The 23,807-nt window shown below is 46.1% G+C and overlaps 1 protein-coding gene across 1 annotated transcript in view; it reads right to left on the reverse strand.

Moving 5' to 3' along the window:
• Window positions 1-23,807, reverse strand: part of LOC144768560 (phosphatidylinositol transfer protein beta isoform-like) — a 372,071-nt gene that overhangs the window by 333,017 nt on the left and 15,247 nt on the right. The gene's annotated exons all lie outside the window — the stretch shown is intronic.

The following is a 23,807-nucleotide window of genomic DNA, read 5'->3' on the forward strand; positions in this document are numbered from 1 at the left end:
CCATCCGCGCCTCCACTGAAGTCACCCTGTCGGATAAGTTTCTGAAGTCCTGCCTCAGCAATGTGACTTCGGATCCCACTTCGCCGATCTTCACCTCCAGGGCGGCCCTTGATTCCTGGATATCGGCTCGGAGGCCTGAATGGCTCCCATGAGAAGATCGGTGTCCGAGCGCACGCCAGACATGTTCGAGGGAATGTCCACCATCTGTCGTGGCGCGGCAAAGTTGTCCATGGGTCCCTGTTTAGTCGGTTTGGGTGCAGTGTCCTTCTTCCCCATAACTGCACAACAGGTGGTACAGCCACTCGGGTTCAATCGATATTCACCTTGTGTCTCGCTCAGTAGGCGCGCTCCAACGGATCAGTATTCTCCTCAGTCGTATCTTCGGGGTCTCGGGGACCCGCCAACCGCCCACCGAAGCTTGCGCAAGTCGCCACCCGCTCCTCCTCTCTACGCTCCGGGCTGTTGCGGAGAACACCCGATCGGTTTGTTCGCCCCGGTGTCTCCTGTGGGGGACTCTCACAGCCGCTCCCCTTCCTATGCGTCCCGGCGCAGCTCGGACAGACCCCCGTCTTCTTGGCGACTCAGGGGTGGTGAGGGACGGGCCCCTGGGCGCACCCCTGGATTGGACCAGTCGTAGCTCAATGGACAGGTAGGCGCACCCGCACCCCACCTGGCGCACTGGGGGTCCGAGAGCCCCACTCCGGAGTTCCTGCTCCGCTTCGCCCTCCACTGGGTGGTGCCAGGCAGGTCCTCCCGTTCCCCTTACCTCTGTCAAGCGCCTCTCAGATGTTGCTCGCCCAAGACCTGCGCTTTGTCACCTTCCGTGGGGGAGAGGACGCTGCACTAAGATGCCCTCGCTGTCCGGGGTGCAAGCAGTGACCAGGGTCTCACACAGACGGGCCGGGGCCGCGCAGCCGGCACCCGGAGTGCACTTCACAGCGCCTGTGTATTGTACCGGTGTCTCGGTGTGTGTACTGCTCCGGCCAGAGGGCGGAGGGGGCACCCCCGGGCCAGGGTCTTTTGATCTTCAATTCGCGGCTCCGGCCGCCATATTGGTGTAACCCGCAACCCTTAGCCGGCATCCAGTGGCTCCCTCGGGGTCTCCTCTCAGGTCTCCCTCCCAGTACGGCCTCCGCCTCTCTCCTCTCGGCCTTCCCTCGTATGGCACCCCCAGGATGACACCTCGACCGTCTCCAGGGACCTCTCAGTGCCCCGCGGGCGCTCCCGCTGCCATCTTGGTTAAGGGGTCGAACAGTACCGGAGCTGCCGACTCCGCTGATCGGGGATGTACCGGCCCGACAAGTCACCAGATCGATGGCCCCGTACACCTACCCCCTGCAGGCGCTCACCGCCGGGCCTGGGAGTCGGGTTGCAGTTCTATTGGCGAAGTCCGTACGCCGCGGCCGCCATCTTGCCTCCGGCCGGGCATGCAGAGAGGGAACAAAAGTCAGTAAAGCGGACGTTTCACGGCAGCACACCGCTTGTCGCTCGCCTCCGCTATGCCCAGCCGTGTCTCCGGTTCGCCCCTGCGATTTTGGTGAGTTTTTGGATCGTATAGTGACGGATTACGAGGCAGCTCGTCGGGAGCTCCGGAGCCACACGTCTCAGCTCGCCATGGTGCTGGCCACGCCCCCTCCTCCATATTCATAGTTGAGAGAGCTCATAGGTCCCTAGCGCCACGTCCTCCACCGGGAGCCGCGCCAAGACCCATCGTGGTGCGGATATTAAATTATCGTGACAGGGACGCCATCCTCAGACTAGCACGGGAAAAGGGGCCCATCACCCATCAGGGTAACAAGCAAGAATTTTATCCGGATCACACAGTCGCAGTTCAGCAGGCGAGGAAGGAGTTTGCGTCTGTGAAAGCCAAGCTCAGGGAGCTCCATCTTGAATACTCTATGCTGTATCCGGCTCGGCTCCGTGTGAAATGGGAAGACAAAGCAATCATTTTAGCAAATCCTAAGGCAGCACAGGAGTTTATCAAAAAGGCAATAAAGCAGGCCAAGACCAAGGCTCGGGAAGAACAGCACGTGGAGTCAGACTGAGAGCCAACGATGGCGGACAAACGGATTCTGATGACCAGCGGTAAGATCTTCCCAGTCACTCTGAAAGGAGACTTCTTATTCTCTACTCCTGGTCTGGGGATGAGGGGGGACTTAGCTCCTGCTTGCCACGAGACATATTTTGCTGAACGGCAGTGGTGGAACTATTGACATTCAAAGGCAGTGAGCCATTACTTATGCAGTAGATACACTACCACAGACAATGAGGGACACGAATGCTTTATTGAACGTTGTTGCGCGCTTACGAACGTGTCTCAACACGCTCAGTTTTCACTGCAGGGGTCCCCCGGTGCCGTCATGAAAACTGCAGGTGAGCTGTAACGTGCGGTGACAGCAGAGGTCCCCTCACATATTAAATTAGACGCACGGATTTGTGAACTGTAGAGCTGTGCGACACACAATGGCACCAGTTGCCAATTTTTTAAAATTTTTTCTTTTATTCTCACTGTGTTGAGTTCTCAGCGGCCCTGACGGGCACTAACTATGTGCACTACACGGCCATATGAAGCCTCTGTGGTTGTTCGACAGGCAGGGTTATGGCCTTGGCAATGGCGGGGTACACATTGTGATGCCAATTGCACTGGTTGGAGTACGGGGTCAATACATCACATATGGGTGTCTGGCACACTATCTCACTTTCCCTCACTGCCGGTACTCCCACCTGATGAGTAGGTGCGATATTATATGGAAGGGGCCAGGTGCATGTTGCCAACAGCCATGAGACTTACACGGTTGACAATGGGACATACAGACACATCGCACATGTACACACCAAACGACATTAGGGTCGTCCACATCCATTTGGTTGGATGTTGAGTTGTGCCCCAAGCGGACCTCCACAAGGGTGTTCCACAAAGAGTTTTGTTTCAATGGGAAGAGCTACGGTTCTTTCTGGGTTAAAAGGGAGATGTTACAAGGGTAAATGGCTTCGGCAGGGTTGGGTTGCTGGAGTGGGTGGGGGTGGGAAGGACGGGAGTTTTGTTACTGTTATGAGACCAATTCATCTGAAATGTGCTGAATGTATGAATGTGGGGCAACTATGGGTTACTGAGTTACGTACTAACACACTACTTGCATGAAACACTGTTCGCACTTACGCTTGTGAAGACCTGCCACTTTTATTGTCTTTACCTTACCAAGATCTCAAATGACTGAGAAATCAGGTGAACCTCCTCACGTGGAAGATACGACAGATATTCGCTTACCTGAATAGGTGGGATATAGACGTGGCCTTGTTGCAGGAAACGCACATTGCACCTAACTCTCATCACTCCCTGGGTAGGCGCTGGGCTGAATCAACCTACACGTCCCATTATTCATCCTATTCTAGAGGGGTGATAACACTGATCCGAAAAGGAACAAACTTCATAAAACAGCAGGTGATACAGGACCCTAATGGCAGATACGTTATTGTAACTGGCATGTTGAGGGGACAAAGACTAACACTTCTTAATGTTTATGGTCCGAATGTGGATGCGCATGACTTTATCCAAGAGCTCTGGGCGAATTCAAGACACAAGCATCAGACATTCTAGACTGTTTTGTTGACACATACGGAGAACTGTATAAATCACGCCCCATTGCATCCGCCGAGGAGATTTTAAGCTATTTAGAGGACGTAGCAATAGCTTGGTTGTCGGACGGGCAGAGGGAATACCTGGCATCACCCATATCGGTGGAAGAGGTCACGGACGTGATTAAGTCATTACCAAATAACAAATCGCCTGGCCCTGACGGATTCACGAACGAATTCTATAAACAATATGTAGATATTTTGGCCCCCGGCTGGTGGCAATGTACGGCTCAGCCTTTGACCAGGAAGAACTACCTCCCACGCTAAGGGAAGCGGTAATAATCACGTTACTGAAACCGCACAAAGACCCAGACCTTTGCGACTCCTACAGACCTCTGTCGCTTATTAACGTTGATTCCAAGATACTAGCAAAAATTCTGGCGGTAAGGTTGACACCTCTGATGACCAACTTGGTACTCCCCGATCAGGCGGGTTTTATCCCCACACGCTCCACGGCGCACAACACCAGAACGCTCTTTGCCCAGTGGCGGTGATGCTAGATGCCGCCAATGCGTTTGACTCCATTGAGTGGAGGTATCCGATAACTATCCTTCATAGAATGGGTTTCCCCAAAAGATGCGTGCAATGGGTGTCGCCGATTTACACTAAACCACGCACCAGGGTCCGGGTGAACGGATACATATCAAACAGCTTTGCCATTGAACGGGGTACTAGGTAGGGATGCCCATTATCGCCCCTCCTATTTGCCCTAGCTCTGGAACCCCTGGCTTGCAGGATTAGACAAAAGTATAAATCATCTGCCCTGCAATTTCCTTCCAGACCGCTTCATATATCTTTGTATGCGGATGATATGCTGGTGTATGTACGTGAACCTGCTATCCACCTGAATCCACTTATGAGAGAATATGTAAAATTCGAGGGGCACTCTGGATTGGCCATAAACTGGTCCAAATCCTACATCATTCCTCTAACTGACATGGCCACTCCTCTGACTACGGATTACCCGTTAGAATGGCAGACAGATCCCATACGGTATTTGGGTGTGATGTTCCATAGGGATCCTGAAATAGTGATCAGAGCGAACTATGGGGTGACAATTTCCAAATTAGAGGACAAAGTGCGATGATGGCTTCACCTACCTCTGTCTCTGGCGGATCGCATCGCGATCGTCAAAATGAATATACTGCCCAAACTATTATACCTCTTTAATAATATTCCAATCACCCCCCCAGGAGAAGTATTCCGGCGCATTAAGTCGCTAGTGCTGCAACTCATTTGGGCAGGGAAACAGGAGCGTATAGAGCTTCAGACTTTAACTCTACCATATTGCAGGGGTGGATTCAGCGTACCTGATTTTCTCTTATATTATCTCTGCGCACAAGCTCAGTATGCTGTTTATTGGTATCACGAAGTGCCTTACATTACCCACACGGCAATAGAAGAAGGCGACGCAGATCCAATTCCTCTCACAGCCATTCTGACGCATAGGCGACAACCTCTTCAAGCCCAAGACATTAACCCGGTAGACACCACAATAAGGGCCTGGCATAAATTGGGGCAACTGACACATAAAACACCTATATATGCTTCAGCAATGCCTTTAGCACACCACCAAGCGTTGTCGGTCACGGGAGAAAAAGTAGGTATGTCATTACTGCAGCAGGTAGGCATAGAGCGATTGGGAGACCTATTTAACGAGAGTCACTTTATAGACATAGAAGAGTTAACTTACATACAAAACAAATCTCCAATGTTTTACTTCACGTATTACAGGCTGAAACGTGCTTTGAAGGAACATTACCCCACCTTTCCTGCGGAACCGAACAGTCTGGACACGCTACAGCTGATCATTACTTCGCAAAACACTACACATCTAGTTTCTAGGCTGTACACAACGGCACAGGCAGAACTGCCGTACACAACAGAGAAAGCCATGGCGAGATGGAACTCGGTGCTAGAGATTCCATTAACGGAGCAAGAATGGCAGCAGACTTGCGCTTTAATTCAAATCCTAACGCCAAATGGTAATCTTAGATTAATACATTACAAATTCCTTCATCATGCATATTATACGCCTGCACGTATGTGTAAATTTGGGTTACAAGTAGAAGACAGATGCAAACGATGTGGCAGTGAAGGGGTGGATTTTATGCATTTAGCCTGGTTCTGTTCTGGTATTCATGACTATTGGATAAAAGTACTCACCAAACTGTCTACCATGCTGCAGTCAGACATTGCATGCACAATACGGGTGGGATTGTTGGGCATAACACCGCAATTTGAAGCCACCAAACGCAAATTTTGTGTAGTGGCATTACTACTGGCCAAGAGACAAATTGCACAATGTTGGAATAGTACTAAAAAACCGACCACGACCAGATGGTTACGAGACATGGCTAGCTGTAGAGATAGACTCCTAACATACGAAGAGGAACTTCCTGCGAAATCCAGACCCAAGGATTTCTGGTGTTACTTAACAGACTATTTAAACACCTTAGTGGTTGGGTCAAACGAATGTCCTGTAGAGGAGGCCCAACACCAGTAAGACAAAATTACTAGGTATTGTACGACTCATGACTCCAGCGCCACAGTTCTTATCTGTATGATTCAAAATGCACTGATTTAGTTGACAGAGTATAATGGTCTCAGTTAAATAGTTACATATGTTTGTTTTATGTTCACTTCTGTGCACTGTCGAAACCTAAAAACAAGACACAATTGAATGTTTCACGCTGCCGGACCACATGTTGTCGGCTAATGGGCTGTGTAATAACGCCACGATACTATGATATAATTGTTGTTGCAGCCGGCCCCAGGGTTGTAGGCTCCTGGCAGTGTAATTGTCATTTGCGATAATAAAGGTCTTGGGGAAAGAAAAAAAAAAAAAAAAAAAAAAAAACACTACCGATCACTATGTAGAGCTCTGTGTAGGAACCCTAGAGATCACGAAGAGGTAACCCGTATGAGGAGAAACTATAACTAGCCAGGGCTGTATAAAACTTTGCAAATAAAATAAGTTTGAGGGATGGGATATATTAGACTTTACCACACCAGGGAACATATCTACATATACACAAAAGTCCGATACTTTACAGGAGGAACTAGCCCTACTTAGAACACAATTCGCTTACCATCTACTTCTCCATCATGCACTGTAACTATTACCCACCCCACCAAGATAACATTCAGAGTTTGATCCACTAGAAGCAACGCTTACCTGATTCGAAATACCCACAAAAAAAATAGGACGTTAATCTACAAAAGTTTGGAGAAAAATACATCTGACATTTCAGGCCCAGAGGGCTTCATAGGAGGTAGAGCTTGAGAGTGGCAATCTACCTCAATGGCACCTAGACAAACAGAAGTATTGTTTACTTCAAACTTATTTACTTTCTATTGCTTTAGGATTCCTTTTCTATAAAACTGTGAAATCTCTAAATGCTGGATAAAACCACACTATACAAACTAATCGAAAAATATGGCTCATTACTGACCTTTGTCTTTCCCAATAATCTGGTCCTGAACTGCCACATAATACGTACTTTCTGAAGTAAAAAGATGATGAGCTCTTACAAATACTGTGCCAAGCCACTGTCACACCCAAGCTGTTGGCCCAACAATTTACAATGAATCGGTCCAGTGGCTGGCTCTTCCATTTAATCACTGTTACCGATCAGCAGTCTCCAATAAAAAGAGTAGTAAGAATGATTCCAATAAGTGAAGAAATCATCAACCTAAGGTCTATAAAGGTAAATTGCTCCTTTGCTGGTTGTATGTTCATGGAAACAGACCCCCGTGTGCAGGGGCCGAAACTTTACTTTTCACTGTAACATGAGTATGCAGCAAACAACCAATGCAGCGAACACAAACTACATCTGCGGCAGAAACGGCCCTCTGCGCAGTCATAAAAAGTTTGCTCGTTATCACCACTTGCTCCCCACAACTCTCCAGAAACTATCGCGTCAGAGGCAGGCCCACAGATGCCAGTGGTAGGGTCCCGGGATGAACAACAATCGGTACCTGGAAGTTTCCCCGCCAAGCGATTGCCGCGCCCCGACCCCGGAGCAGCTGCAGCAGGAGGTGGGTGCGGAGGATCCTGCAGCTGCCGGACATGCCCAGGAGCAGGGGACTACTCCTCTGCGTCGGCAGGAAGTGGAGGGAAGGGAGCTCAGGCGGTTCCGCCTCCTCTCGCTGCCCACTGTAGGCAGAAGGACTCGCACAGCAGAACCCGCCGGGGTCAGGACCAGGCTTGTTTCTCTCAAGGTTGCTGCACTTGCTTTCCCCACACGAAGGGCATCGGAGGAGAGGTGGTGCCAGGCCCTGCAGTCGTCCAAGGGGTGGGGGGGGGGGGTAGCTGAGGGGTGTGCTACGGCCTCTCCCAGCGTGGCCATCTTGGGCTGGGACGCCCAGACGTTTCTCTTAGTGTACCGGTCAGTTAACAGAGAATGTTTCCACACGAGAGTACTGTTTGACAAGTTTCTTGCCATGCGCTTCATTTTGTGAGCAAAGGAGATCTGGATGTTAGTTTATCCTTTACAAATAAGTTGGTTAAGTTGTCATTTTTAATTAAGGAAAATGGAAATAGCCTGGCTGTGTAACCGCACTTGTTAACCCGAAACAAGGTAATTCCTTGAAACTGTTGGGCAATGTTTTTTTTTAAAGTTGCCCAACAGTTTCAAGGAATTGCCTTGTATCGGGTTACCAAGACATATCTTTTCTCTTTTTCTGCCGTCCCACTTTGGCGGCCTCGCCTGCTTTCCTTCTGCAGTAAAAGGTTTCTTATCTTTATGGGGCCATGTGTTTGGCCCCACAAAGATGAGAAACCTTTTACGCCAAAAGGAAGGCAGACGAGCCCGTCCAAGTGGGCCGTCTCAAAAAGAGAAAAGTCTACGTCACAGAATGCTCTTTCCCAATGGCTGCCCGCCGTTTAGCATAAGCGGTGACACCGGCCAATGGGAAAGAGGTGCGGGGCTTAAAGCCCGTAACTGAAAGCTACCTAAAAACATAAAATCTCGCCAGCGAGACTACGCATGTGGGCAGCCCACGCAGGTGAGACCTAAAAACGTGGTCTCTCATAGAAGAAACAAGGTGATCTCATAGCAGTGGAGGGTTCTATCTGACATGGCCCACACTAATGATAGTATTTCATTTTGGAAAGCGGTGGCAAGTATTCATGCTTTTGATCAGCCGACGACCACCATCAGCTGTCACAGAGAGTGACGTGTGGGTGGATGACTTCACGAAAATATATTCAGATAACTATATGAAATCCTTTTTTCCATCAGACCAACCCCCCATTTAATTAAAAAAATGTAATTTTACTATTGATGGAATAACCACAGTAATCGCACCGAGCGCCGACTGCAAATCACCGGTGCATGACGGAGTCCCAATCGATTTAATAAAATGGAACTCGTCACTATGAGCGCCTCTGATGACAAACATTTTAAGTGACATGACATCTTCCACCATATCAAGCTCTTGGGTGGACTCCACCATAGTTCCTATTTTTAAATGAGCATTTCAATTCAAAAAGTCTTGAGTTTACGCTAGTTTAATCTATTGGCATTGTAAATGACAATGCCTTTTATTCATGTTTAAGTTTTTAAAACAAATAAAAGTTGTACATGTAAGAATATGGGGAACATATGAGGGTAATATGTATACACATATCAATAGATATGCATATGCAAATATGCTATTGATTACCATTTGGAGTGTGGGGAGGAGCCTTGAATCCCTCAAGGAAAGATCTTGAATGGGTTTGGATGCCCTTCACTTTCCTCAATAATGGGCACCTAGCCGCCCTAGGGTAGTAGTGCGCTATATAAATAAAGCAATTAATAGTATATTGCCATCTATACATAAACAGCCAAGCATTTAGCGGGGGTGATGTGGGAAGAATTAACAAAAGGAGGTGATTAAAAAAAGCATAAGTGAAGCAAACATCATGGCGAGGAAAGGAAAGCAAATACCTGGGGTCGTGCAAGCACAAAAATATTGGAGAAAAAAAGAGCAAATCTGCAGTTTGGCAGAGAAAGGAAACACAGACATCAAACTTTAACTTGGGGACTCAACGCAAAGACAACATATCAGAAGGTCCTGGATACGTGACAGCAAGTACAAGGACTGCCCAACTCGTTTTGAAAGCCCTGGCTTAAATGTGTATGTATTCTTAGAAGCACAAGACACAGAGTTTAGAAGGTAGCTTTTGACAGTGGTGCCTAACTACTCTTGCTTTTAGCCTCTCCTCACACAAGTATATGGACGTAAAGAAGCTGAGGCCTGATATGCAGACATGGTGGCCAAACGGTCCAACCTTTGCTTGGGATTCATGGATTTGTCCATGGCCTTCGATGGTGTAAATCGAAACAAGCTTTGGCAGCATCTCCTTGGTATCGGAATAGAACGGGCCCCTGTCCACATACTTGCCGCGCTTCATGCTAATACCTCCACCAGGGTACGTTATGGACAAAAAGGAGAATTGTCAGACACTATCAAGACACATGGTGGAGTGCAGCAAGGCTGTGTACTATTTATTCTTTATATAAACGATCTGAGCACTAAGTTGGTAGCTAGTACCCTAGACGGCCCAAAGGTAAATGGTATACCACTCCCTGCACTTCAGTATGCAGATGATGTGGTTTTAATGGCCCGTACCCCAATAACAGTAAGAACTTTAGTCAACACTTTAGTTGAGTTCAAATTTGGACCTCCTAACGAACTTTGGTAAATCTTATATAATGGCTTGTGGGACTAAAAGATGCACCGTCTGTCAAAATGTTCTGGTGAGCACAAAAACTCTCGTACCTGGTGGTAACTTTTAGTAAAATGGGATCCTGGGCAGGACACATCAAGCAAAGTAGGGCGAAATAAGCTAGATCTTCGGGTTCACTCCTTAGCCTACCACGGCCACCCAGGGGTTGGCCTCTGGCCGTGGTACTATAAATTTACACTGCACAATGCTCCCCCACAGCTTCCAGTGGGGCTGGTGTCAAGCTGATTGTTCACTAATACAGAGGAACTGCAACCAGGACGAGCCAGGCAGGAGTCCAGCTCCCAGGCTCCACAGAGGGAGGCCGCGTTAGGCCATGTCCCTTCCTGCTGTGCCTGGAGGAGCATATCTGCAGCCCACCAACCCTGCTGAGAGGGACCCCAGCCAGGACGAGCCGGGCGGGAATCCAGCCCCCAGGCTACACGAGAGAGGTCGTGTTAGGCTACGTCACTTCCCGCAAAAGCTGGGGCTAAGGGCAGGCCCTCTCCCTTGCGTCTGGATTCCTGGAGTTCCTTGCAGGCTCACCGTTGCCACATGAGGTACTGTGTCATTTTATTTTTTCCCCTCATCTGCCGATCCAGGCCCAGGTTCGGGTCTGCATCAAAATTCAACTTGTGCATAACTAGCTTGGGACTGCCTCTTGGTTCGTCATCTTGCCCACTGACACGGACCAACTGTTATCGCTCGAGTTATTAGGTCCCTCTCTGGCTAATCTAGCCATCTCCCCATAGCAGCTCCCCCAGTATCCTCTACCTGCTGTTGGGGTAGACTAAACTTGGCATTTTTCGTCGACGTATTCTTCCTTGTTTTTCTTTTATCACCAATACACTTTGTGGGCTGAGTCAAAGTCTCCTGGCTGTACAGATTTTTAGGTCTCGCCTGGCGTTAGCATCGCGCATGTGCTACTCTCGCCATGCAAGGGCTTTTGGAATAGACACGGATTCCAAAGCGCGCACACGAGCGGACAGAAGATGTGCACGCGGGGATTGGATGTTTTACTGTGGGCGTGACACACTGGAGACTTTTTTTTCTTCATTCGGCAAACTGTATTTTTCAATATTTAATGCTTTTAGTAAGCTGCGTAGCATGCTTTAATAAGCAGGGCGGCATGCTGCGCTGCTTACTAAAAGCATCAAATATTGAAAAAAGAGAGTCAGCAATCTTTGATTGTCCTCATTGACATTACTGTACATAACTATTGCTGTGCGAACGTAGGAGTCTACATTTCTTGTCTGTTCTCGGTTTCCATGACCTTCCGCACACCCGACTTGTGCATGCCACGATTCTGACTATAGTCAACTGTGTTCTTTCAAGCGCTGACAGAAGTCACCATGGGTGCCATTCTGCACGCCGAAGCCCGTTTACTCTTCCCTGTTGCAAAAGGACTTGCTTAGAATTCACTAGATTATTAGGGGGTCAGCATGGTGCCAGAGGACACCCTGAGACGCAACCACCTCGGGACTAAGTCCTATTCCAGCATCACCGGCCAGGTTTCTTCCACCTTGTGGGGCTGTTTTGTCTCGGCCAGGGTGGCTTATGGGCTTACCTCGGCCACTAAGGGTTTAGTGCACTCAGGGACACCGAGGGGGGGTCGTGCCAAAGTGCCAGGCATTTATGACAGCAGCGTGGGGCGTCCTGTGCGAAGGAAAGCAACCCACCAGAGGCGAGCAGCGCCAAGGGGACCAGCAACACTAGCACTGGGGGAAAAGCAGCTGAACTTGGGTTCAAGGTTATGGCCCTACGGGTTCACCCTCACCTGTTTCACAATCGGTAAAATGTTTTTTTTTGTCTGGACTGCGCCCTCAGTGAAGCAGTCCATGGTATTGCTCTAACACCCTAAATTACAATGTTTCCCCCGTGTTTTACCGGTTGGTAAATTTAAAACTGTCCCATAACTATCCTGGGATGGGAATGAGAATATTAAATAATCTTTGCCCCATTTGCAACAACTATGCTGCCCTGTGAGCGCAGCTGAAGGCAGTAAACTCAATACATTGTCTGGAGACTACAGAGTATGGTTACAGGGTTACAAGAAAAAACAAACTGTGATGTGATGCTAACTTACAAGGTGCAATACGGTTCTGGAGTGATTTTGTGTGCACAGAATGACTTAATTGACAGTACCTTGCAACATAGAAGAGGTATGATGGTGTGAACTGATGTTCTGAGTTTGGTATTTTGGGGCGTTATAACACCTGGTGCTGCACTCTCTCTGCTCTGGGACATACGCAGAAGGACCTGGACTGTCCAGATGAATACGGGACATCTTGTCACCCTATCACACAACGATGTGATCATGCCTCTCACCCAATGTTCGCCTACATCAATTTTGTACCAAGGCTGTCGTGGGCTCTAATTAGGAGCACTCGAGTGCGCAAGTCTTTGTTTTGTATTCTGGGACTTCACTTGTGGCCCTGTTCATGTTGTAAAATCAAGACTGCAAGTCTTAGAATGCAAGCGAAACAAGCATTGGCATAGCCAATAGGTCTCGCCTTTGGGACCTTATAAGTATTTAGTTATGCAGCACAATATTCTTGGTGCAACAACATTAACTGTTGCATGGTTAAACACATAAGGTCCCAAAGGCGTGACCTATTGGCTATTGCAATGCTTGTTTATTGGGTTAGACACTATTGCTACCTTGTTTTGGATTTCTGTTGTTTTTAATCCACCACCTTGGGCTCTGCCCTCTGAGGGATGGGGAAGAGAATAGCTGCGGAGGGTACTAGAGAAGGGCAAGCTGGGAGGGGAAAAAGGTCAGGAAATCATTCAGGCAGCATTAGCGTCCTAGATCACATTGACAGTCCATTAAGTGAATGCAAAGGCATCCTAGACGTTGAGCCAGCCACCTGTCTATGCACTTCTGCTGGCCAATCCTCCACCTGTGCCACCAGCGCCAGCAGCTTACCAGCCTTGGTTAAGAGATCACTCTCCAGGGGGCCCATCTTAAGTAACCAGGGGGCCATTTCTCACAATATGAGGGTCCACTTTTCTCCCCCAATCCCCCCTGCAGTCCAACAACTCAGCCAAAACCCGCCATTCTATGTGGCAACAGGTTACCCCCTTCTGGACCTGTCCGATGATCCCTGGGATGATACTATCCCTCAGTCTCCTGAGTTTCTTGGAGAAATTACACCCGTACCAAATATAGATCCTCAGAATCTGAGTACTCACCAGCTCATTATTGATCTCAGGGCTGAGGTAGGGATCAATGATTGATGGTCTCACTACACTAGTCAAACAACTACTGCTGAATGGCTCACGACTTCCAATGCCTACCAAACCCACCCTGGGAGCAGACACCCAACACACTCGTGATCACCCCATGCCACATCGACCAACTACACACCAATGGGACCCCCCCTCACTATGGGTATCCCCCAGTTACACCCGATCACCATCCCACTCACCCAAGCACAACCCGAACCCATTGTCAATCGAGGCAATTATCCTCCTAAATCAATGGATGGGTATGGCCCCCTCAATCACCTTGGGTCCAGTAATCCTAGCCCGCACCAGGGGCCAACACTGTTAAATTATGGCAGGACTCAGTCAACACTACAAGTCCCCCCCAATCCTGCCACCTGCCCAGAAAATCTTTATGGTTAACGTCCCCAAACTCAGTAGAAGAATGGGGTTTGAGGGGGGAAGACTCGTGATCAACAAAGTGATTTATTGGATACTTCACGTCAGGGGATGCCGTTCTGTGATGACATCATGAGGGCCTAAAAGATGTACCCTCTGCCCAACATCTCGAATGTATAGAACTTACATTCAAAGGGATATATCTGGGCGAAAATCTTCTTGCCCTTGAATACTGATCTTTCTTCCCCCGACGCCTCCTTAATCCAGTTTAAATGTTTTATATCCCACTAACAGAGCAAGCCCATCCCACCTCTACCCCTGGGCAGAACACTTAGAGGTTCCCAGTTAATAGAGTCTAATGTTGGACTCTCGAGGGAAACACCCCAGGATTCCAGGCACCGCCCCACACCCTCCAATCTCGCAGACAACTGCCGAGGACTCACAGGAGTCGCTATACACAAGGGAGGATGGACTTCTACTAGAAGCAGATGTGAGTTGCGCTTCGATGAATCTCAGAGGGTCGATGTTTCCAGCATGAACCGCAACTCCCAAGCACCAACCCAGGCTCCCGGTAACCATTGCCCTTTCAACCCAAATGTTGCATTGTCCCTTAGGCTTGAATCCCACCGACAACTTAGGGCAATATCCTGTAATGTGGCTGGGCTAAACAGCAAAATGTCACTCCCTCACTGGAATACCCTAATCAAGGGATTTGACAGTTGCATTTTTCAGGAGACCTGGAGTCTGGTTCCCCTATTCAAATCTGGATATGTATGCTATTGTTCACCTGCAACCACAATAGGGAGAGGGCGCACGGCAGGGGGGCTGTTAACCTTGGTGGGAATTGCTTTGGGATGCCAGATTATCCTATCATCCATGCCCTAGCCCAGATATTCTGGGGATCTGCATTAAGGGACCCACGGGGGGAGATCTTACTGATTTGTTCACTGTCTATGTGAGGGTGACCAAAGGGAGTTGACCATCGCCCATCCTCACCCAACTGGAAGAGTGCTTAGCTAGATGTCCAACCCACTCGAGCATAATAGTGGTAGGAGACCTCAACAGCACCTCTGACCCTCTCGACAAAGAAGACCTAACCACTTCCAAGGATGTTGACCATAAATGGGCTGTACACTCCTTAGACCTCCTTCCAGTCAAAAAATGGACAGATGGCGCTCCAAGCCAATGCCCTTAATTTCGAGTATGGTCTGAGGGCTGTAAATGGAAGAACTCCTTCGGACAGGCAGGGTGCGAATACGTACAATAGAGTTAGTTGCCCATCCCGCATCAACTTTATCCTCCTCCTTGATGTAAGGCTTTGGAGAGATCTGGTCAATATGAATGTGGGTGCTACAACAGACCGCGGCCACAATCCCCTCTGCTTCAGTATGAAGCCCCTATGGGAAGCCCCTCCTACTCTAAGAGCAGCATACCCTCAAATTACACCAAGAAGATCTATCCCTCCAACGAAGGAGATCTCTCAATTGGCGAAAGGTGGTTCTGCAAGACCATAAGATCAAAGGCACACAGCATGATCTGATAGTAGGCACCTTAGCTTCAGTCCATGGCCAAAAGTAACACAGGCGAGGCTGATGTAGTAACGGTCAATTCTCGAACTTTTAACCTATTTTGTAGCTCAGAGGTCAGATCGGAAGCCTAATATCTAATCAGGAGGAGCGTACTTGTGGTATACAAAAGGACTGCAGACGCAAGCGTTCGATCTTAGCCTCAGCCATCAAACCTAAAAATTGCTCCCTAATTTAAGCTTCTGGGAAGAGCTACAAGGCATCTCTGGGTTCTGCAAAAACGGCGTGGGAGGAATCTTGTTGGCAGCAACCCTGGGTCCTGGAAGGGCGCAGAGGTTGTCCCTATCTATAAAAAAAAAAGCTGGAGATGAACCATCATATTATAGGCCCATTAGCCTGATCGACGCCCTCCAAAAGATCTTCTGTACAGCCCTCTTGCAGGATACCCAGCTGTGGGCAGATGATAATGCAATCTTATCCCAATATCAGGCTGGCTTTAGAGGGAAGACAGGGACCATCAACCAGGCATTCCACCTTCTACTCCCCCATTGGATGGTGGTAGTGATTGGCAAGGGCAGTCTTTTCCTAGCTTTTATCGAGTCAAAGACTGCCTTTGATTTGGTCCCCAGGCACAAACTTTGGCTCACACTTAAAGATATGGGCATACTGTTACCCATTCTTTACCTGGTAGTTCAGTTCAGCTGTACAAAGGGAATTATGCACAGATCAGATGGGGGGGCACAGGGCCAACTGACCGAGTGCATCCCAGTCAGCCGGGGTGTTCGACAAGGCTGTGTACTGGCTCCCACCCTATTCTCCCTGTACATAAACTGAGTGGTCAGCTTTCTGCAACAAGAACCAGCCGATGCACCAACCTTTGGATAAGGTACCAGCTTCTCCTGTTTGCAAATGACACCCTGCTGGTTTCGAAGACCCCAGCAGGGTTGCAGCTCCTACTCAAAAGATTCCACTTCTTCTGCGACACTAAGGGTCTGGTTATTAACACCTCAAAACCCAAATGTATGTCCTTTAACCCCCACAAGTCTTATAAAGGCAGCCCATCACTAAGAGGACCCCCTTGACAAGAGTTGGCACATTTGACTATCTTGGTGTCCAACTTTCAGGCAAAATGTTGTGGAAGCCTCACCTAACTAAGATGCTATTGGGTCACAAGCCAGTAACAGGGACCCTAGCAAAGGAACATCGCTCTTCACACAGCAGACCCGTAGCTCCAGCTCTATGATTTAAAAGCAGTCAGCACAGCTGTGTATGGATCTGAGCTGTGTAGATTCCAAAAGATTCCCAAACTCTGCAGATCAGAGCACAAATTCCTAATGGGCCTTGTGATGCTGCCCCAAAGCACCCCACTTACCCCCTTAATGCTGGATATGGGCAGGCGCTCCATCGGTGATATAGTGAGGTTCCACCCGTTGCTTTTCTGGGCTTGCATCAGGCGGACTCCGGAGCTCTTACCCTATGCGGAAGCCTTACCTGAGGTTATCCGGTTAGACACTAGCAATAAGGTTTCAAAAGGCAAAAAAACTGACAGTGGAGCCTCCTAGCTAACAGCACCTTACCCGATTTTCAAACTCTTTTATTGATGTCCCCGCTAAATTGGGTGGGAGCTGTGTGCACACTTAGGTACCCACAGTCATGGTACTAGTTCCCAGCCGGGACTTGACAATTTCCAGAAAAAGCAAAGGTGTACCACCCGAGAAAACTTTATCAACACAGACAAATTAATTGTCCATATCCAAACAACAGAGAAGTCTTCAGTCTTTTCTTTATTTTTTTATCATTTCCATTCTGGATAGAACACAGCGTCCAACACAACAAACAGCCGACGCGTTTCGTCCCTATACAGGACTTCTTCAGGGCTGTCAAGAATAAACACATAAATATACAAATATAAGAACAAACTTTACAACAAATATATGCCTATACATCACAACAGAGACAGACTCACAACATATTAAAAACATTGTAACATTTCTTTATTATGCAAGGGTCAATGATATGTCAGTCCTCAATGTTCTTGGCCACAATGAGGGATTAAAAAACACTTCTTTATTGCACAGGATCAAAGATACGTCAGTCCTCAGTACTCAAGGACAAAAAGCAGGATTGAAATAGTCCCAGCCGGGACTAAGCTTACCCTAGGAGACCCTCATATTGACATGTCTCCTTTAATTAACACTTCATTTAAGATACAATTCAAAGTCCACTGCCGAAGGGTCCAACGGAAAAGAGAATAACTAAATGAAAACCCCCTTGGAATCCCCGAGGAAAAAGAGGGGGGGGGGGGCCCTAAGATAATGATCCAAAGAGTGATTGACGAGAATTCAGAGTACAGTAATTCTGGTGGCTTGCTCTTGCAGTAATTATAGCTCCTATGGTGAGGCTTAATTTATATGATTGAGCTGTGGGCTTTGTCTATCTCTTTCTCTTCAATCACTCCTTCGATCATTATCTTAGGTCTTCTACTTTCTGATATCATACAATGTGACTAGGAGAATACTTCTGATACTTAAATTATTGCTGTTCTGCCGCCCTTCTAACCTTCACTGGTGTCAGCTTACTTCCTTTCACCCACTTCCCCTTTCCCCCCCACCCTCTTTTTCCTCGGGGATCCCTGGGGGGTTTTCATTTAGTTATTCTCTTTTTCTTTGGACCCTTTGGCATTGGACTTTGAATTGTCTCTTAAATGAAGTGTTAATTAAAGGAGACAAGTCAATATTAGGGTCTCCTAGGGTAAACTTAGTCCCGGCTGGGACTATTTCAATCCTGCTTTGTGTCCACGAGTATTGAGGACTGATGTACCTTTGATCCTGTGCTATAAAGAAGTGTTTTTTAATTCCTTATTGTGGCCAAGAACATCGAGGGCTGACGTATCATTGACCCTTGCACAATAAGGAAGTGTTACAATGTTTTTAATATGTTGTGAGTCTGTGTCTGGTGTGATGTATAGGCATATATTTGTTGTAAAGTTTGTTCTTATATTTGTATATTTATGTGTTTGTACTTGACAGCCCTGAAGAAGTCCTGTATAGGGACGAAACGCGTCAGCTGTTCGTTGTGTTGAACGCTATGTTCTATCCAGAATGGAAATGATAAAAAAAAAAAAAAGACTGAAGACTTCTCTGTTGTTTGGATATGGACAACTAATTTGTCTGTGTTGATAACGTTTTCTCGGGTGGTGCACCTTTGCTTTTTCTGATAAACTAGCAATAAGGTTGATGGATCAGAAACGCCAGGAAACTGATGTCTGAACCCGGGCCTCAAGACCTAAGGGACAAACAAGATCCTCCACGAAAAGAAGTGCTTAAATGAGACTATTGGGAATGGGTGGGGCAGCAAGAATCCAGCAAGGCCAACTGGGGAAAACTTGCAATAGAATTTTACCTACACAAACAGACTAGGATTTCTGGAGCCCTACCTAGACATAATTCAGGTCCCTCGGGATAGGGTGTTATACATCCATTTTAGGTTTGCCAAACTCACTGCTTGCGAGGTAACAACAAACTGGCACCCATGCGACCCAACCGCAAAGCAATTGCCCAAGCTGCAAGGCCCTAGTGGAGTCTGTTGCTCATGATATGTTTGTTTGCCAGGCTTGTGCTGAACCCAGGTCCAAATGGCTAAAACCGATATACCGGCAACTGGGCACATGAAACCATCGGTATGATTTGCACATTTTTAAATCGGACCCTAGACCAGTCTTTGCCTAGGGAGTGGCCAAGTTCTCAAGCCATGCATTGATTATCAGGAGGAAGGCTCAGATAGGAGTGACAAAGTAACTAGCAGGATAACTTCTAAACCCAGTTGCCCAAGGGTTTGTAGGGTGGCAATCCATGCTTCCTGCAGTTGTTACGCACATGCACTTTATTGTGCATAATCACTCTGCAACCCTGCTCTGAGAGGGCTGAAAAGGCAACCAAAACGACTGCTGGGTATTGGGTATTAGGTTGAACCAAGAAGGTTACTAGTGTGACAATACTGTGACGTCCTTCCTTCCCCTCTTACACAGTTTTAAGCAAGTTTTAATGTTGTACCAATTGTCTCTTAACACTGATCTGTTGAATTGTATATTGCTCCCTCTCTGTAGCCGTGAATCATAATATTTTGTATGTATGTTACTGTAACAGCTGCTGTATGAATTGTCTGCTTTTATACCTTCTCTTGTATTATAATTGGAGCATTTATTGCTTTTATGACACGAGTTGTCGAAATAAAGCTTGTACAACAATACAGAAGGAGGAAAATACCTTTTGTAAGAGACTGCCGGCCATACCATGATCCTCTTCAAATCTCATCTGCCACAGTGAACTTGGGCTTTCCTACTTGAGCGACCTCATACGAGCCAAACCACCTTTGTTGTGGCTTTCTATCTGGCAGAATGAGGACGCTCCATTAACTAGGGCCATGATCAGCGATTGCCTGAAATGCGACAAAGGCATGTCAATCCTATGTGAAAGGTTCCCTCAATGAGATTGGTTTTTCCACACGCTTTTTCCGACCCCACTTCATGCGCATCCATTAGTAAAGGGAATGTTAATAATGCTATTAGCACAATTACATAACAAGAGGGTTGAGGAGGACTCGCGGAAAGTAATGAATGAGAAATATTTCTCCTGGAACTCAGAGGTTATTCCAGTTAGTTACATACACAACCCCATGAAGATCTGGGAGCGTTCCCTATTTTAGGTTTAGGGCAGACACAGTAAATTTACTACTTACTCTCTTTCCAAAACAGGATATCCGCCCAATCTAGATGCAATAGCATGCCTGTGTAGGGACTGTGCCACCCAGTCCATGATACATTTCCTTTTCTTTTGTAAATTTGCATGTTATATACTAAAAGATATTTGGCCCCACTAATGAGAGCAAGAAATATAAGACGTAGTGCCCAAGCCATTCTCGTATTACAAGGTCTCTCAGATAATGAAATATGCGCTGCTTTAATTTGCTTTCTTTGCACTGCTGCCCGATCCCACAGAACCATAAATTATATTCAAAAGATAGGAGTTTGTGACTACTGGTAGGGACTACCATTAAAAAAGGTAATTTTATAATACTTATAAAAGGATGAATAGCTCTTAATTATTATCGTTTACATCGATGGTTGCACCATCAGATTACTAGGTATGAAAAGTCAAGAATAACCAAGAATAGCAACAGATCACCCATCCATTGACAGGGTGGGCCAGAAAGTAGGCCTGACTAATGGAACCATACTGCTTGTGTTACAATACTCTAACTAACTCCGATTAGCCACAGGTGAGGGCATTGAGACACATCATTTTGTCTTTTAAGTAACAAATTTTTACTGCAAGATAACTATGTTTTAATGTTACTTTTATGGTTTCTATGTAATACCGAATAAAGATATTTTGATTTGTCCTACTTGCTTGCTTCCATGTCAGATTTCTATGCAGTTCTTTTGAAAGCCATGTGATGAATTTGTCAAGGGCCTACTCTGAAGAGGTCGTTGTAGGATGAAGGTTAGAAAGATTATTGGCTGTAAATAAAGTAACGTGTAGACCACAAGGCACCATGTGAATGTTACTACCTCCCAATCAGACATAATCATCTGAAACAAGCATTTCCAATGCAATAGGTCTCGCATTAGGAAAGTTTGAGCTATTGGCATTGTAAATGACAAATGTTTTATTTATGTGTTGATTTTGAAAATAGATACATTAATAGCATTGTCATTTACAATGCCAATAGCTTAAACTTTCGCAAATGTGACATCTAATGCATTTGTAATGCAATATGTGTTGAGAGTGAGTGAGTGTGTTTTGTTATGCTATGCTTTGTTGTGTTTTGCTATGATATGCTTTGTTATGCTATGCTATATTTTGTTATGCTATGTTTTGCTATGCTATGTTTTGTTATGCTATATTTCATTATGTTTTGTTATGCTATGCAATGCTATGTTTTGTTATGCTATGCTATGCTTTGTTGTGTTATGCTTTGCTTTATTTTGTTATGCTATGTTTTGTTGTGCTATGTTTTGGTGTGTTTTGTTATGATATGCCATGCTATGCTTTGTTTTGTTATGCTATGTTTTGTTTTGTTATGCTATGTTTTGTTGTGTTTTGTTATGCTATGATATGTTTTGTTATGCTTTGTTTTACTATGTTATGCTACGCTCGGTTTTGTTTATTTATAACCCAAAGGAGTTAGGTCCATATTTGGACGTGGAGTAGGCTAGACCCTTTATAAATACAAAATACACAATATGCATAGGCCACTCTTCTTTATAACACAAACACAATTATTGAAGGTCAAGAATACTTGTTATTGAATTCTGACCGGGTATTTATATTTTATACCTTTAACTTTCTTTTTTACTTTAAAGATTTTTTATACAATAATTAGCAAAAGCAGGACAAACTGTACATATATTTACAATACTATACATACTAATTTATAAACAAAACATGACACACTGTATCTAAACTAAATCAAATCAACAACATCACCACAACAAAAAACATAATAAATTGATGTATACTTGATATCAATGAAAGAGACAAAATCAAAACAAGCATTTGCAATGCAATAGGTCTCGCATTTGTGAGATTTAGAGCTATTGGCGTTGTAAATGACAATATCTTACTTTTGTATTCTGGTTTGTTGTCGATGTATATGGTGTGGTGTCAAATTACGTCGGTTGCATTGGAATGGTTAGTTGTGGAATTGTGTGGTGTGTAGTGTATTTGTATATTTGAAATATGTGGTGTAGTGGATAGATGGATCGAGAGCTGCACAGAATAGATAGAAAGGAAGATAGAGAGGCATAGGTAGTTTGTGCAGGAAGTGGTGAATGAGCTTGAAACAGATAGAGGAGCAGAAAGAGTGTGCGAGAAAGAGCAAAGTGTAGAGCAGGTCACAGACGTATAAAGAGGAAGCGCAAAATAAATTACACGCCAAAATCAAACCAATATGCTGATTTACCAGCTGAGTGAGGTTTTGCAACGCTGCGTGCCTTCAGATGCGTTATATGAGTTGTAATAAAGATTACACCCTCTGCAATCCTTGTCAAATTAAAGTTCATGGAAAACAATAGATTCCGTATCCTCCAGTAGAATTGCGCCCATCCCATGCGTTTAACTAAGAACATAAATGAATTGCCGGTTACATGGTGTGGGACACTTGCTTCCCGATGTTAGCTTTTCACACTGTAATGAACATTACACTATTACTTCTACTATTATTACTACTATTGTCACAACAGACACCCATGTTGTTTTCTGCAGGGAGCTCCCTCCACCATCAACAAATAATGAGGAAAAACAGCGCGGAGCAGCCGGCACAGCAGTGCCCCATATGTTTCAGATGAGGGGGTCACTGCACTATGCAAAAGTCTGCCCCCTTGCGAGGTCTGCCAGCCTGACACGCAGGTCTCCCATCTGGCTACTTACATGCCTTACAGCTGCTGACCAACTTCTAAAGAGAAAAAAGTCCAAGTTTTGTGATTTCTGCCGGGTGCCCTGTGTCTAGTGTTTTATGAAATACAAGCCTCGATTTTGGAAAGTTTATGAATATTTTTATATTTTCAGTGACGTATGACGTTTTATTTATATGCCAAGTATTTTATTTCTGTGTATAATAGTGAGATCTGATTAATACTCTCGGGCTCTAGAAGTGACAGGTGCTATAATCTTCTCCCTGGTAGAGTCAGCCCGCTGCACAGAGTAACTCTTTTTGCTTGAAAGGGCTAATCCTCTCCTAATGAACAATAAATTACGATTGATCATGAAGTGTCAGGCCAATCACTTCTCCGTTCTGCCCATCGGAGACCAGCTCTCTGCTCACTCGGTGGGTGCTGCTGAGCGCGCTCTCCCTTACTCAAAAGTACCATGAAACAAATAAAAGCCCTTAAAAGTCTTGCTTTTACAGAGAAGACAAACTACTGTTCTAACCCATGTGGCTTCAGTATGCTAGGTTTCCCAGTTTAAAAATAAAACACAAGAGCGTGAACTAATGCTGGGAGACTCTTGCTCTGTCTGCAAAACATTGGTTAGAGTTTATTTATTTTGCACTTTAATACAGCAAAAGCGCTTTAAAAGAACACATGCTACATTGCACAAGGACAAATTCATTTAACGGAACAGGGCGCTAAGGTGATTTGCCCAGATTCACAGGATGTTTGAGCAAAAAAAAAAAAACAGTTTGAAGCGTTAACATTCGGCTCTAAATGCAAGTGCAAGAACAAAGTGTCTTGGTGTTTAGAAACGAGAGCCGGTTCGGCACACCGTCACAAATAAAGCACTGCTTGCTCCCCCGAAAGAGGCCCTCGGGTGCTTGGATCAGTG

Source organism: Lissotriton helveticus, chromosome 7 (assembly GCF_964261635.1).
Source record: "Lissotriton helveticus chromosome 7, aLisHel1.1, whole genome shotgun sequence".
NCBI classification, from domain to species: Eukaryota; Metazoa; Chordata; class Amphibia; order Caudata; family Salamandridae; genus Lissotriton; species Lissotriton helveticus.